Below are 17,092 nucleotides of genomic sequence, written 5' to 3'. Positions count from 1 at the left end.
TACCATATACATGGTGTGACCGTGAGCACATCAACCTCTTTGAGCCTTTTGCTCTTTGCAAAATAATTATTCTACCTGCCCTGTTCAGTTTGATAAAGATTGAAAGAGGCTACTTTAGTAAAAGTCCTATGTGATCTTTTAAAAGTGTAGTTATAGTCATTAAGTCAAGGACCAAATGAAAGGTATAGGGAGGCAGGCCTCCGGAATTCCCTTAGTAGCGCTGTAGACACTGCTCTGGGATTCTTTATTAGCATGGATTCTGTAAGAAGGAAAGAGGGTTCTAAACACCCATGTAAAGTACTGTGGTCATAGAATGCTTAGATGATTCCCTCCCAATCCTCTCCTAAAATGAAAGTAGCAGGGGAGCACAGGTGGGACAGGACACTGGTGTCATTTTCCCAGAGAGGTACATATAAGTGGCGCAGAAGGAGGTGAGTTGAAATGAAAGCCTTCATGATGTAATGTGATGGTCTGCAAGGTCAGTTCCCTACTGTCTCCCAGCAATGAAAACTTTGGTTTCTAGTTCAAAAACTTCTATTTTTGTTAGTCTTCCTCAGATTGTGAGGAAGACTAATAAAATTGCTTGTGAATTTTCACTTCTGTCCATGATAGCAAGGACACTATTTTTTTTTTTTTGCTCATTGTCATCCAATAAATTATACATGGTATTTATATGATGATTGATGAGCTCATGGTCTACACAAACCTGTGCTACAGCTTAAACAATTATAACTGGGTACAATATATCTTAGATAGAAATTGGAGACAATCATTATAATTACAGAAGAAATTATAAATAACTCACCTTTCACAAAGTGTTCTAGTTCAGACAACTAATTATATGACCACCTCACATGTAAATCACCTACATGTAAATCAGAACTTGTGAAAATGGACATGCTTTTTAAAGCCCGAATTTAACCAGCTACCAAAGTCTTCCTCAGTATAAAAAAAGTTCAAAGTTTGAAGAGTTAGAATTTCATTTTGTTTAACTAATAGCTCTGATGGTGGTGATATTAGAGCAATTAAAGATTAAACAATAATAACACCAAACTTTTGCTACTTTAAGGCTCATACAAGCTCATCTAGGATTAGAAAGAGCAAAGGTGAATATAATTTTAAATATTTAGAATCATAACAAAATTACCCTCAGCAATCAAAATGTATATTAAATAACTGCATAATATTCAAATACTTAATCTTGTTAGAAAATGATTATTACAAAATCTCAATTAAGTGTTCACTGAAGGATTTGAAAGTGATCATTGTATTGAAATACTTCAAGATTTATTTGTATAAAGTTGTAATAATTTGTTAGTTGGCCATTGAAAAATAAATGGAACAGTTAGTATAAGAACAAATGAAAAGTATAATAGCAACTCTATGTGGCTTTAATCAAATTTTTGAAGTGATTAACAATCATGCATATGGGCTTCTTGTTATTGTTTTGTTCTGTTTAGTTTCAATTGAGATATCCAGAAGATCTTCTTCATGTTATTTACTGACACAGAATTGAACATGACCAGAATTTATTATGGGCCTGTATAACATGCTAAATGGAAATACTAAAATCCTGATTGCCACAGCTTTGCAAAGATTGTCCAAACAAGCTACATTTCAGATATTTACCATGGGCAACAAATATTAAGAAGTTTTCTTTTCAATGAAAGAAAATCAGAAAAAAAAAAGCAAGGTCATTCTTATGTAAGCATTAGGTATCTGCCTACCACTCAATTACCTGGAAATTCAGGAACTGCAGTAACTGTGACTGTAACAGTTGCATTAAGCAAGATCACAGTGATCTCAAAATAATATTGTTCACTTAATGTCAAAAATAAATGTCAAGCTGAGATACCTTACCTGCAATCTGAGCTGCTATTATTTTTTTGGGGTAAACTCAGGCTTCAGGAAAGTAAAAGTTAAAAGAAAAACTGGAGCAAAATATATGAATTTGTCTCTAAAAGAGAATCAGTCAAAAATCATTTCTCCCCTAAATGTTCAAATAAATAGAATCAGCAGAAAGGGATTGAAAGAGGCATGGACTCACACCATACCGTGCTCTTGAATATCTTTTGGCAATTTCAAGGCAATAGATACTTAATAATAGATGACTTCCATGTAAGGTGGAGGTGGACTTCTGGAGCCTTCTGAGCTCTCTATGCTGTCATGAAATTTCCATTTATTTTTAAGTTAACACTATTGGTGTCAACTTTATATAAAAAAGTGCATCCATTTAATGGAAAAACTTAAAAATGGGGTCCTAATTAGAATAAGATATATCCCATGCTTGTATAATTATATCATAATGGATTCTACTGTGATATATAAACTTTGTAAAAATTTTAAAAAGAAAATAAAAACAATTCACAAGACAAAGAGTCAATTTTGGGAATGGAGAAAATACTTGCAAATCATGGATCCAAGAAAGGTTAATATTCCATATATAAGATATGCATGTAAGATAGGAGCAATTTGTGTTCACCAAGGAATTTTCCTATTTTACTTAAATAGTTAAATTCATATGACTGAAAATTGTTTATAATGTGTCTCCAATACATGCATAACTGTCTTCTATTGTATTCCTAAAATTATGCGGGTTTTGTTTGTTTTGGAGACTGGGGATTGAATGCAGGGGTGCTTTACCACTTAGCTATATCCCCAGCCCTTTTTTTTAAAAAAATTATTTTGAGTCATGGTCTTACTAAGTTGGTGAAGTTGGCTTAGACTTGCAATTCTCCTGCCTCAGACTTGGGAGTCCCTGGGATTATAGGCATGCATTTCTGTGCCTAGCTAAATTTATGTTTTTGACTGATCAGAGTTGCTAAAGGTTTATCAATTATAATAATCTTTTCCAAAAACTAGCTTTCAATTTCCTCTGCATGTTTTCTATTACTGACACTCAATTTTATCTATATTATCTCTTTATTTATACTTACTTTGTGCTCAATTTACTTTTTATTTATTTGTGCTTCATAAGGAAAAAATTGTATCAGTAATTTTTAAGCCTTTATTCTTGTCTATTGTCATCTTAGAAAGCTTATATAATTTCCACCCAAGTCCTAATTTAGCTTCAACTCACAACTTTTCATATGCTATTTTCTACTGTCATTCAATATATTTTATTATTACCCATAGTTTATAACACTTAATCAATTTTTGAAGTGAATATATTGTTATTGGTTTCTAATTTAATTTCATTGTGATCAGAGACATATGCTATATAATTTCGAGCATTTCAGAGTATTTGAGGCATTTTAAATTCCAAGATATAAACAGTCATCTTAAGGTCCATTTTGATGAATGCTACAAGTCATTTTAATAGAATACATACTATTTTATTGTTGGATATTGTCATGAGCCATCTATGGGCTGTGTGTGGATTGTGTCGGGCATAGTAGCCTCTTGAGGGGAGAGGCCTGGCACTGCAGATGATGGGAGTGACCACATGATGCAGGTGAGCCTCCCTGCGGAAGATCCCACACAGCACCTGAGATGGGTGTAGCTCGCCAAGATGTCAATCAATCTGGGGACCAGGAGACAGCAGGAAGCAACACTCCACCCTTGAAACCTTATCCCCCTCCGTGTCCCTGCTATAAAATAAAGAGATTCTGGACTCACGCTCTCCTTTCCAGCTCTTTTTCCAGCGTGGAAACTGACCTTTGAGGTCGCAGAATCATCCCGCCCTCTGTGTTGCATGAGTTTTCCCCACTTTCTTAGTTTAATGTTGCAGCCAGCTCCTTAAAACCCAGTTCAACTCGTCTGCGTGGGTCGTGGGTGAGAGGATATAATGTTCAATCGCTGTCAGTTAGCTTAAGTTGGTCAATATCTTCCATTGCTCAGGTCTCCTTAAGTGTTTTTTTGTTGTTGCTATTTTGAAACTTTTTAGTTTGATGTAATCCCTTTGTCTAGTTTAGCTTTTGTTGCTTAAATTTTAAGGTCATTTTTTTAAAAAGTTGATGTCCAGACCAATGTTATAGTTTCCCCATATGTTTTCTTTTAGTAGTTTAATAGTTTCCAGTCTTACATTTAAGTCTTAGATCATTTTAATTAATTTTAGTCTATGATGTGACATAAGTGTTCAAATCATTCTTCTTCATATGGATAGCCAATTCTTCCAAGATCATTGAAGAAACTGACTTCTCCCTATATCAAAAATCAGTTAACCATAAATATGTAGAATAATTCTGGACTTTTATTCTTTTCTATTGTTCCATCTTTATATATATATATATATATATATATATATATATATATATATATATATATATATCAGTGCCATACTGTTTTATTTACTATACAATACTGTCACCTTGTTCTACTTGCTCAAGATAGCTTTGGCTGTTAAAGTCTTTGGGGGTTCTGCAAGAAATTTAAGATAGTTTTCTCTATTTCTTTGAAACAATGTGAGTGGTATTTTGATAGAGATTGCATTGCATCTGTAAATACTTTTTAATAGTATGGACATTTTCACAATATTAATCCTTCCAGTCCATGAACATGGTATATCTTTCCATTTATTTGGGTTTTTTTCAGCTTCCTTCATCAGTGTTTCCTAGATTTCATATTTCACCCCTGATTAAACTTATTCCTAATGTTTTTGTTTGTTTGTTTTGTTTTTGTTCTTGTAGCTATTATAAATGGGATTTGACTTCTTCTCTTCCTCATAGTTTGATGTTTGTGTCAAGAAACACTACTCATTTTTTTATGTTCTCATTTTTTAAATTACAGCTTTACAATTACATAGTAGTTGGGTTCATCCTGACAAATTCATACAAGCATGGAATTTGATTCAATACTGATATTTGTATGTTGATTTTGTATTTTTTTTCTTTTTTGTTTTGTGGTGTCCTTGTCTAGCTATTATATATTATCAGGTAATTCTGGCCTTGTAAGTTTAGTTTGAAAGTATTCCTTTCAATTTAACTTTTTTCTTTTGGGGGTGGGGAGTAACCAGAGAATGAACTCAGGGACACTCGACCCCTGAGTAACATCCCCAGCCCTATTTAGTATTCTATTTAGAGACAGGGTCTCACTGAGTTGCTTAGTGCCTTGCCATTGCTGAGGCTGGCTTTGAACCCATGATCCTTCTGACTCAGCCTCTCTATCCACTGGGATTACAGTTGTGCACCACCACAGATAGCTGCTCTTTAAAGCATTTGAAAAGGATCATTATTAATTATTTAAATATTTGATTAATTCACCAGGGAAGCCATCAGCTTCTGGGTATTTCTTTGTTGGGAAAATTTTTGTTACTGATCAATCTTCTTACTCATTTTTGATCTGTTCACATTTTCTATTTGTTCATGATTGAGCCTTGGTTTGTTGTTATGTATATTAGGAATAAATAGGAATTTATTGACTTTTTTGAATTATCCAAATCATTAACATAATTTTTCATAGTAGTCTTCATATTCTGTGTCATCAGTTGTAATGTCTCCATCATTTAAATCTAATCTCTTTTTTAGTATAGATAAATGTTTGTCAATTTTATTCATCTTATAAAACATCTTAGTTATTTTTTTTAATTTTTCTGTTGTTTTTCTAGTGTCTTACTTATTTCTGCTCTGATTTTTATTGTTTCCTTCCATTTATTTACTTTGGACTTAGTTTGTCTTGTTTTTCTAATTACTTGGGATGGTGCTTTTGCTGTATTCCATAAATTTAAGTATGTTGTGTGTTCATTTGTCTCAATATAAAAATTTTTTAATTTCTCTATTGATTTCTTCATTGATGCATTAATTGTTCAGAAGCATGTTGTTTAATTTGCATGTATTTTGAATTTTCCAAAGTTTCTTCTGACATCAATTTCTAATTTTATATCCTTTTTTTCAGAAGGATACTTATTTCAATCCTAAGTTTAAGTCTTGTTTTTGTGGTCTAACATATGACCTATCTGGAGAATATTCCATGTGTGCTTGAGAAAATGTGTATTCTGCAGCTGTTAGACAAAATATTCTGTACATGTATGTTAGGTAGCTTTTCTCTAGAACATAGTTTAAGTTCAATGTTTCCTTCTTGTTTCTCTGTATGGATGGTTCATCTGTTACTGAAAATGGAGTGTTGAAGCTCTCTAATATTATTATACTGCAGTCTAATTTCCTTTCAGATCTATTAATATTTGTTTTACATATTTATGTGCTCTGAATTTAGGTCATGTATATTTACAATTGTCATGATGAATTAATCTCTGTCATTACACAATGATCTTCATCTCTTTTTACAGTTGTTTAAAATTAAAATCTATTTATCTGATGTAAACATAGCTACTTCTACTCTTTTGTGTTTTCCTTTTGTATGGAATATCTTTTTACTATATTTTTTTCAGTCTATGTGTGTTCTTACAGGTATAGTGAAACCTCTTGTAGGCAACATATGGCTGTGTTTTTTGTGTTTTTTTTCCTACTTATCAACTTTATATCTTATTATTGGAGAATTTAATCCACTTATATTCAAAGTAATTATCGAAAGGTAATAAGTTACTACTATCATTTTATTAGTTGTTTTCCAGTTGCTGTTATTTGGTGTTGGGGTTTAAGTGTGCAGAGTTTAGCTCCCTCAGGCCTGACTTTTTGCAAGAGCTGTGGCTGTGATTTAGGTCAGCTGAGGCAAACCTCAGCTAGGAGGAGGAAAAGTTCTCTTCCCCTTATCGCAAGTCACAAGTTCTGCATGGTTTGGCGAAGAGGAAGAAGCTTCCTGCATACTTATCCTGGAAACGGTACATTCTGAAGAAACAAATGCATCCTCAGAGGAGTAGATAATGTCTACAAAGAATTTTAGGAGGGTACTTATCAAACAAACAGGAACAATTTGAATCTAGCTCTGTGTATCCGCTGAGGCATGATATTTGGACAATGTGGGTAAAGTGTTATTGAAGAATTGCTTGCTTTGTTAGAAGAAGTGTATAAAAGGAACTTGCAAATAAACCTCAGCATGCAGTTGCGATTGCTGCCTTGGCTCTGCATCCCCTGTGTCCTGGTTATTTCGTGACCCTTACCCAGGGAACCGAACGCTCTAGACGTTCACAATTTGGTTTGTTTTTTGTTTGTTTTGTTTATTATTTCTTTCCTTACTTCTTCTGTTACTGACTTACTTTGTGGTTAAGTGATTTTTCTCCTATAGTATAGTTTTGATTCCACGTTTTTATTTTTAATGAACTTATTATTGGTATTTTGTTTTTGTGGTTACCATGAAGCTTACAAAAACATCTTAAAGATATAACAGGTTATTTTAAATTTATAAATCTTTGATCACTCTCACACATACTTTTACTCCACTTCCCCAATTTTGAATTTTTGACATATCACAATTTACAACTTCTTATATTGTGTATTTCTTAACAAATTATTGTAGCTAGTATTTCAATAGTTTTATTTTAACTGTCTTTAGTAAAATGAGTGATTTATATGCCATCATTTTAGTATTCCACTACTATTGAGTGTGTACTTATTTTTACCAATGAGTTTTAAACATTTAGTTATTTTTGTGTTACTTATTAGCATATTAGTCTTTCAACTTTAAGCAGTTTTTGTAAGACAAGTCTAGTAGTGATGAACTCCCTAAGCTTTTGTCTTGGAAACTCTCAATCTCTACTTTCAAAGGACATTTTTGCTAAGTACCATATTCTTGGTTGACAGTTATTTCCCTTCAGCCTTTGAATATATAACTCCACTATTTCCTGGTCACTAAGGTTTCTGCTGAGAAATCTGTTAACTATATTAAATATCCCTTATATGTTACTTGCTTCCTCTTGCTGTATTCATGATGGTCTTTTGTCACTGATTTTTGACAATTTTATTCTATATCCTGGGCTTGTCTTGTTTGAATTGAGTCTAATTGGAGCTCTCTGACCTTCCTGTAATTGAATATTTATTTATATCTTTCTCCAGGATTGTAAAGCTTTCTACTATAATTTCTTTAAGTAAGCTTTATACCTCTTTACCTTTCCATTCTTCTTCTTGTCTTTCTGTGCCTTGAAAATTTGCTCTTCAGATGATTTTCCAAAAATTCCATAAGCTTTCTTTATTCTCTTTTATTTATTGTTTGTTTTTTCCTCTGACTGTATTTTAAAATTTCCTCACTTCAAATTCACAGATTCTTCTACTGATTAAATTTGCTATTGATGCTCTTTTTCTTTTTATTTATTATATTTTTTATCTCCAGAATTTCTGTTTGATTTTTATTATTGTTTCAATCTCTCTGTTAAATTTCTCATCTTGATAATTTTGTTTTTGACATTTCATTGAATCATTTCCCTGTATTTTTTGAAGTTTGCTGGCTTTCCTAAACAGTTATTATGATTTTTTTAGGTAGTTCATTTCTATTTCTTTAGAAATGGCCATGGGCATTTAATTGTTCTCTTGGTGATGATGTTATGTTTCCTAACTGTTCTTGATCCGTGTGGCCATGCATTGTTGCCTGTGCATTTTAAGAAGTTACTTATTACAGTCTTCACAAACTGGCCTTGTTTGGGATGGCCCTTCAAGAGTCAGCCCACTTAGAGATTCGGGGCAGGCTGTCTAGAACTGGAGGGCTTGTGTCATCTGGACTACATGATCTGATTGATCTGGTTCCTGGGTTCGCAGGTGGGATTCACTTGGATATACCCATTGATTGTGGCTATGGAGTGTGCCTGCAGCCTCAATCCACAGAGACCAGACTGAAGTCATGTCCACTGGGTTGGTGTAGTGGTGAGGTAGAACTAAAGCTTCTGGATGCTGGGCCAGTGCAGGGCTGGGGCAGGCCTTGTGCAGGGTGGGTCTGAAGTATTACACTGGAGATCAAGTCTACAATGCTGCCTGACTCCTTGGCATGTGGAAGAGTCTGGCCTAACAATGAGATAGTTTGGAGGCTCAATTCATAGGTACAGACCAAGATCCTAAGGTGGGGACCTGCCAGGTGCTGGTATTACTGTGGTAGGTATGGTTTTGGGGTGTAGGATAAAGTACCATGCTCTCTTCTTTCTTTTTTCCCCACATAAGAGAGAAATCTGTATGCTTGTGCTGCCAGGGGTTGTGGGAGAAACGATGGGTAATTTTTTTTTTTTTTTTTTTTTTTTTNCCCTGTGAAAAGGCTGATTAGTTCTTTTTCTTTTTTTTTTTTAAATTGGTTGTTCAAAACATTACAAAGCTCATGACATATCATCTTCCATACATTTGATTCAAGTGGGTTATGAACGCCCATTTTTTACCCCAAATACAAGTTGCAGAATCACATCGGTTACACATCCACATTTTTACGTAATACCATATTAGTGACTGTTGTATTCTGCTACCTTTCCTATCCCCTACTATCCCCCCTCCCCTTCCCTCTCAACGATGGGTAATTTAAACTGTCCCTCCTACCCCCTTCACTGTACCTTTTCTTATTTATGTGCTATGTCCAGTTTTTGTGTACTTTTCTCTTCTGTTTTCCTTAACACTATTATGGTATTTTTCATGTGTGCACAGATACTTATGTTGACTTCCGTACCAGGAGAGTCCTTTTCCACAATTTGTCCATACTAGATTTTTTTCTATTTATCCATTTGTTTACCTTCTTATTGGTAGTTTTCCTGCCTTATTTTGAATGGTTTGATATTCTTATAATTCTGTTTTATTTTCATTTTTACTTATTAACTAAATCTTTTGAGTTTTTTAACATTATAGTGGTTGCTCTAAAATTTATGATTTATCTCCTTAATTTATTACAATCTATCTTGAAGTACAGTTACATCACTTCACCAAATTATAAAGATCTTCCAACAGTACACTTCCATTCTCTCTTCATTCTTTGTGTTATTGCTGTTATACATTTTATTCCCAATAGTATTGTTACTAGGCTTACTCTAGACAGTAAAAAAAATTAAAGTATTTAGAAATAAGAAAAAGTTACATAGATCTTCATTTTTAGCATTCTAATGGTCTTCATTTCTGTGCAGATTCAGATTTCCATCCTACATCATAATCCTTCTGCCTAAAGAACCTGTGGCAAAGTTTGTATTGCAGATTGCTGTAAATAAACCCAAATTTCATTTCTCTAAAAATTATTTTTGCTTTCAATGAAGAATTATGAGGTGACATGCTTTTCTTTTCAGTATTTGTCTTCTGGTTTGTATAGTTTCTGATGGGTGTTCATCTATAATTTTTTACCTTCATGTCTCTACATTTTCTCTGTCTTCCTACAATGTTTTCTTATTTAGTCAGTCTGACTAAGATGTGCCTGGTTTGTGTGCATGTGTGTGTGTGTGTGTGTGTGTAAGTTTGTGTGTGTATGTATGTGTGTGTGCATAAGGACAGTCTTCAGAATTCCTGTACCTGAGGTTTGCTTTCCTTAATTAGCTTTGGAAAATTCTTATTATTGTCTCTTAAATACTTCTCATTCCCTCGGTCACTTCTCTACTTCTGGAACTCCTATTACCTATATGTTACACCATTTGATGTCTCATAAGTCATAATGCCCTGTGATATATTTATATTCATTTTTTTTTGTAGAACATCTACTAACCAGTTTAAGGTGATTTTCCTCAGCTGTGTCCAGTGTGTTCATAAAGCTATCAAAGGAATCCCTCACCTGTAAAATATCATAGCTTTTAAATTAGTTTCTAGCATTTCTATTTGACTCTTCTTATGGTCTCCATCACCCTTTTGAAATTCCATTTGTTCCTAGGTGTTGTTCACCTTTTTGACTAGATATTTTAACTTGTTAATCAATTACATTCAAGCTTTGTATGATATTTAAATATCTGAGGCATATCTAAGCCTGTTTTCCTGATTGACTTATCTCTTCATAAGTGGTATTTTTCTCACTTTGGATCATAACTTTTGTTGAGTGCAAAACATCTTGAATAGAAGAACAACAGAGACTGAGGTATTTATTGTTCATGCTGAGAAGATATGTTTTTTTTTTCTCTCAGACCATTAATATTAGAAGTCGCATCAAATTTATTAGCACCTGAACTGGATTTGAGTTTGGATTTTACTCTGATTACCTTCTGCATTAGTCAGGGTTCTCCAGGACCAATAAGATCTAGTTAGCTAGCTCTTTAATAGGACCAATAGGGTCTAGTTAGCTAGCTCTTTAACTACCTAGATAAATGAATAGAAAAGATAGATGGTTATAGACAGAACCAATCATTTCTCAAACAATGAATTACCCTAGCCCAAGCCCCTTTGCCTTGTCACATTTTTATAATTTAACACTGTTCAATTTAGCATGTAAGTATTTATTCTGTGTCTTTGAGCCTTTATCTCCTTATGTAGGTTTCAGTGCCACACAAAACTTTCATTAAATACATTTATATGCTTTTCTCCAATTGGTTTGTTTATGGGAACTTAATTCTCAGGGCCAGGTCCCCCCCCCTTCCCCCGCTACACACAAACACACACACAAAAAAAACCCATAAAATAAAATTTCAGACTACTAGGGATAAACAGAACATCCTACAAGCTTCTAAAAGACAATTGGAAGAATGGGAGAAAAACAGGAAGAGAAGGAGGATATTGGAGTGATGCACCCACAAGCTAAGGAATACAGCCAGAATGGCTGGCAAAGGCAATTGGGAAAGAATTCTTTCCAGGAGCCCCTGGAGGAAGCCTTGATATGCTGAGCCTTGTTTTTATCCTGGCAATGTTGACTTCAGACTTCTGGCTTCTAGAACAGCAAGGATCAACTCCTGTGTTTTTAAGCCATGCAGTTTGTAATAATATGTTGAAAAGCTCATGGGAAACCAACGCAGCAGGTGTGCCCGGAAGTAGAGCACATCTGGTTTTATAGGAAACTCCAAAGGTTCCAGAAAAGATTTTTCTAAAGGAGAATTGTCAGGATACTTGACATGTGCAAGCCTTGGGAGGGAACTTACCAACTGGCAATGATTTGGGGATTGAATTAGTTATAATTTTTTTTAAAGGGGTCTAAATTTTAAGTCAGTATTTAGAGAAAAACAAAAATTTTCAGGTAAAGAGAAAAAAATTCATGGCAAATGACATGACGAATCTGTATGAGCCTTTTCATGGTCATGCTAATGTAGATTTTTCTAGTATGTTATTAGGAAATGGAAGAGAAGTAGGGTCTGTTTCTAATAGTGACTGCCACAAATCCTTGTCATAGAAATGCCAGAAGAAAAGCAAAATATACATGCCATTTAGAAATGTGGAGATAAACATCTAAATAAAATAATAAGTTTTAAAAGTTGAAAGTTGTGCCTTTTATAAAGGAATAAATATAGGAAAAAATGAGAAACAAATATTACTGTTTTTCCATGAGAATCTTCATAGAAAAAAAAATTTTGCCTGTAATTATGCAGGATGAAAATGAAAACTAGAAAAGTCAAAAATTAGAAAATGAGGAACACAATGAAAGAGCTTGGGTCTAGGACTTACAAAATACAATAGAAATAAAAATTTTAAGACAAATTTCATAGCATTGTACAAGTAGGTATGTGTGACTGGAATTACATGTTTTAGTGACTATATCATATAGGATTTAAACCACCTTGGAAGTGCTCTGGAAAACTTCTACAGGAAGGCAAAGGGAGGGGTGGGTAAAACACTCAGAGCCAGGATCTATCAAATCTAAAATGAAGATAGAGCAACTGGGCCCTGCTAGTCTTCTCTATTGGTTTCCCCCTTATTGACTCTTCTCCATCTTTTCTTTTCTTCTCAAATCCCATCAACTTACTTGCTTCAGTGGTATTTCACCAAAATATAGCCATTAAAAAGACATCAACTCAATCTGTGTGAACATGTATGTTTACCCAAGGGTCTGCTTCTGAGACCACTACCAGTGCCAAGAACTACATCAGCGTGCCCAGTAAGGAAGGGAAAAAAAATGCTCTGCTTTAAACCAAGTGGATTTCATACAGAAAATTGATTATAGACACATTAGAAGCCTCAAAGACTACAAAGGGCATATTGAGGTGACTCAGAACATTAAAAACATGAAGTGGAAGAAAACAAGATAGTGGTGGGGCCACCAGAACTATGGTGTCAGAGAAAAGGCCATAGGTCTCCCATGAAAGGTTATAACCTGTGGTTGCCCAAAAAGCAAATATCAAATCTCGTATTTACTCTACCAAGAGAGCATGACCCAGCTGTGTTGATCCTTTTGTGGGGGTGAAGCGAGGTTGGTGCCAGAGCCAACTGTGTGAATGGAGTGACACTAATGGGAACTTGAAAGACAGGTCTCTCTTTCCTCCTCCTGCTTTCATAGCGCTCTAGTACCTCTCACTGGCAAAACCATTAGCAAAGCCAGATGTCAAAAGAGTCTGGAAAACTGAGTCTGTAGAATCACAACCCCAGCAGCATAGAGCAGACTACAGATGGGTAAACAGGGAGAAATAACAGGTAAATAAGCTGTGTGACATTTCTCTGTGTTTCTTTTAAGGCCCATTTATACTCATCCCCTCTTCCCTCCAGTTGCCCCACAAAAAGCATTTCCACTTTAGAAATCTGAATGCCTCCACCGGGCCCTGCAGTATGGGGGGCCCCTTTTCCACAGGTTGCCCATTCTCCAGCACCAACAGAAGCTCCATTCTGACTAGAGCTTTCTCAACAGCCTCAGTTGCACAGGTTACTCACTGCTGCGAAGGGACCTCTACAGCCTTCCAGTCTTCCCTCCAGCCGCTTCCTGTTTCCTTCCTTCCTTCTGGTCACCGACAAACTCCTCCAAATGAGTGGCTCTGCATCCTTTCCTGTCTGGTCACCCAGCCTTCTGGCTGCAGGCCCACCACTCCCTCGGTGGCATAAAGAACCTCTGGGAACCAAGTCTGGTGCTTTCCTTCAGAGTCTTTCCTCTTGACTTCCTGCTCAGAGTTCTTTATAACTGTTCCTTCATCTTCCATGTAATTTTCCAATTGCTGTTTTTCATCTCTTCACTTCTTATTGCCAGTTTTCTTAAACACTGCTCTTCTCTGTAGATTTTCTCTCTCAGATCAAGAATTAAGAATTAGAGGTCTCAGTCTAAGTATTAGTCATTTTCACATTAACTATAACACGCCCAGGTTTCCCAACAGCCAACTGAATATGCCACTTAGAATATCTCAATCTTACTTAAAATTTAACATGTTCAAATCAACCTCCCTTCTTAGCCAATAAAAGCACTTATTTCTCTCCCATTCTTTCAGACTGCAACATTGGAAGTTGGTCTGGACTTATCACAAATCATTTTAATTTTTCTTCATTTTCTTACTTTTTTCTTTCTTTGTCTTCCCTTCTTTATTTCCTCAAAGCATTGGGACCAGGGCAGTAAACACTTGAGCCTGAAAACATTGGAGCTGGACTGTTCTGATCCTGAGTTCCAACCTTGATTTGGCCACTGACTGGCTGGGGGACCCTGGTTACCTCATCTACAAAAGAGAATAATAAGTAGCGTACTTAGAGGACCAATTTGAGTAAATGTAAAGCACTTAGGAGCCTGGCACACACTAAGTGCCACCTAACTGTTAGTTGTTATTGTTATTATTATCATTATTATTCATTAGGAACTTCAATTCAGGCAAGGACTGGGAAACCTGTTGCATTCTTACCTCAGGGAATTTGCTTAATCTCTCTCATTCTCAGTTTCTTCATGAAGAGTGATTTCTAATACTAATTTTCTAACATGAATTTTTTGTCAATATTAAGTAATGCACTTAATAAAGCAATCATCTGTTAAATTCTAGCTATTAGTGATATAATGTGATGGCTAATAAAATCAATACCCTGTCATAAAAAAAATCACCATATTTTTATCCTATTTCCTGTTTAGATATTATACACATCCCTGATATGCATTTTTATATTTTTTATGATTTTATGATGTTGAAATTATGAAATTCATGCCATTTATCATTATTTTAGTCCTATAATGCTATTGTTTCTGCATCATCTTAAAAGTTATCATGTGCATAGACTTCATCAGGCTGATCTACAGCATGTCACTGAATATTTAGACTTTGTTCATTTGAAATTTAAAAGACACTTCCAAGAATATCTGTTCAGTTTTGCTTTTTGGCTTCTCTGAGATTATCTCTAAGACCTTTCATGCGGTATCTATAAACAAGCATTTCCAACATTTTACCCATTCTCTTCATATCAAAATGAGGGTCCAGTTTGGCAATATATTTTTTTAAATTTGGGGAAAGAAGGTAATTTTAATGCTCACCGATTTGGGCTTTCGAATCAAATCAAAATATTAAGTAAATTCTTGATTTATAGTGTGGAATTTGGGTAGATTAAACACATCGATTTTTGAGGGAAGGGTGGGCCTGCAGCCAGAAGGCTGGTTTTGCTCCTTATCCTGCCTGAACCCACAATATTTGAAAGCTCTTAGACTCTGTATGCACCCACAAGAACAAATGTACTTTTTTTCTATCCAAATATCTCTTAAGTAAATATTAACCATGTTGCTTTGCCAAGTCCTTTATCCAATAAAATGAGGAATTTGGATGGAATGATTCCTGAAGTTTTTGCCAGTTATATTGTTTTTTTCTTAGAACTTACAAAATGTGGGGGCTGCTTTTGTGAGTAGACAGCTGAATGTCTTAAACTCTGGCCAGTCCCACTCCCTTCTTTTCAAAAGAGTGGGAGGGCTTCTGAATCAGACAGATGGGACTTAGGATTCTGCTGTGGCCACTTACCAGCTTCATGACAACTCTGAACATGGGACTAAACATCAGTCTCTGAGAAATTAAAAAATCTGGTGGTCCATTTTCAAAAGATAGTATTTAGCTTTAAAATGTAAAAAGACTTGGGGTGTAAGAAAGGCAGCTGGAGGGGAAAGCAGGATGGAAAGTTAACACTCAGTGTAAAGATTTACAGCCCTTTGACAGATGAGAAAAAAGGGGCCCTAACTGACCAACAGAGATAAACTGTATATATGCCAAAAGGTACTCGATCCAGGGAGACTTTCCTGTCACAAGAGAACAAAGGAAGGTGGGGATAACTAAAGGTATATTTCTTTTAAGTAACCCAGTAGGAGATACTAAAACCTGTCACATTCAAGAAGATTGTGCACCCCATAGTACTCAGCCAATGAGGAACTGGGGAGGAATCTTGTGCTCTAGGAGATAAAACAGTGGTTGTACCCAGTCTGGGGGGTCTCTGGACACCAGGCACCTGATCTTGCTAGACTGTCATTAAAGTAAAGCCTCACTTTTTTTCTGTTCCTTATGTACCTTACTTAGATCATTCTTTGGGCTTGGACAGGTGAACATGTTTTCTCATAAGGCCTAGGCTGACCACCTGACCCACCTGAATGATAGAGGAACTCTACTTGAAAAGACAGAAAAATTGGGGTCTTAGTTCATTCAGAGAGAGAAAGAGGGTAGAGAGAGAGAGAGTCAATTAGCCCCTCATTGAACAATTAGTCCAGTTGTTCAAGATATACCCCCCACATCTTATCCTTTAATATTTGTGTGATTTCATAATATATCCCTTCTATAAATCTCTCAGGAACACCACCCAGCATACAGTTCTGTTCTTGAGGCCAATCTGTCTTAAAAAGGTCATTTAGAGACCTGGAATCTCTGAGCTTCTTTTCTCTCACCTGTAAAATGAGAATCATAATCATAACTTCCTTGTAATGTATTATAAAGGTTATAAATATCTATGATAATGTATGAAAAACTCCAAGTAGAGTTCTGGAAACACAATAGTTGGCCATTCGGTTCCTGTAAATTTATGCCTCACAGAGTAACTAACAATTTATTAAGAATTCAAATAATATCTGAATCCATTCTGTGTCTGTCTATTACTCTGTAAAAAGCCATCTGGAGTCTTTCAAGTTTGGAGCAAGTGGACATGAAGATGTGTGGTGAGAGAGAAGATTGATGGCCATTCTCTAGAATTAATGCCTGTTCATTGATCATCTGATCACAGTGAGACACAGACCTTTCTTACCTTTTGTGTACCCCTAGTTGACTCTTTGCACCTGCATAATCAAAGTTGTACACAGTCAACATCTTTGTTCCTTTGACAACTCTAGAGAAATATACAGCTTATGTTTATGTATATGTGTTGACAGACTACATATAATTAAGCAGGTATATGCACTGTGGTCTCTGGGTATTGGTAAAAGACTTGAGATTTGATAAAAAAAAATCAAACTCATATTCTCTTTCTTGAACTCATAGCCTGAA

The 17,092-nt window shown here is 35.2% G+C and overlaps 1 protein-coding gene across 1 annotated transcript in view; it reads right to left on the bottom strand.

Moving 5' to 3' along the window:
* The window catches only part of CUNH4orf17 (chromosome unknown C4orf17 homolog), a 114,501-nt gene extending 100,195 nt beyond the window's left edge, over positions 1 to 14,306 (bottom strand). The window contains exon 1 of the mRNA XM_015484584.2: positions 13,554 to 14,306. The gene's annotated coding sequence lies outside the window, so the exon portion shown is untranslated. The remainder of the gene's footprint in view (positions 1 to 13,553) is intronic.
* Positions 14,307 to 17,092: the final 2,786 nt, after the last annotated feature.

This window comes from Marmota marmota, unplaced genomic scaffold (assembly GCF_001458135.2).
Source record: "Marmota marmota marmota unplaced genomic scaffold, marMar, whole genome shotgun sequence".
NCBI lineage: Eukaryota > Metazoa > Chordata > Mammalia > Rodentia > Sciuridae > Marmota > Marmota marmota.
The sequence above is the reverse complement of the archived record's forward strand: the minus strand, read 5'-3'. Positions and strand labels throughout refer to the sequence as shown.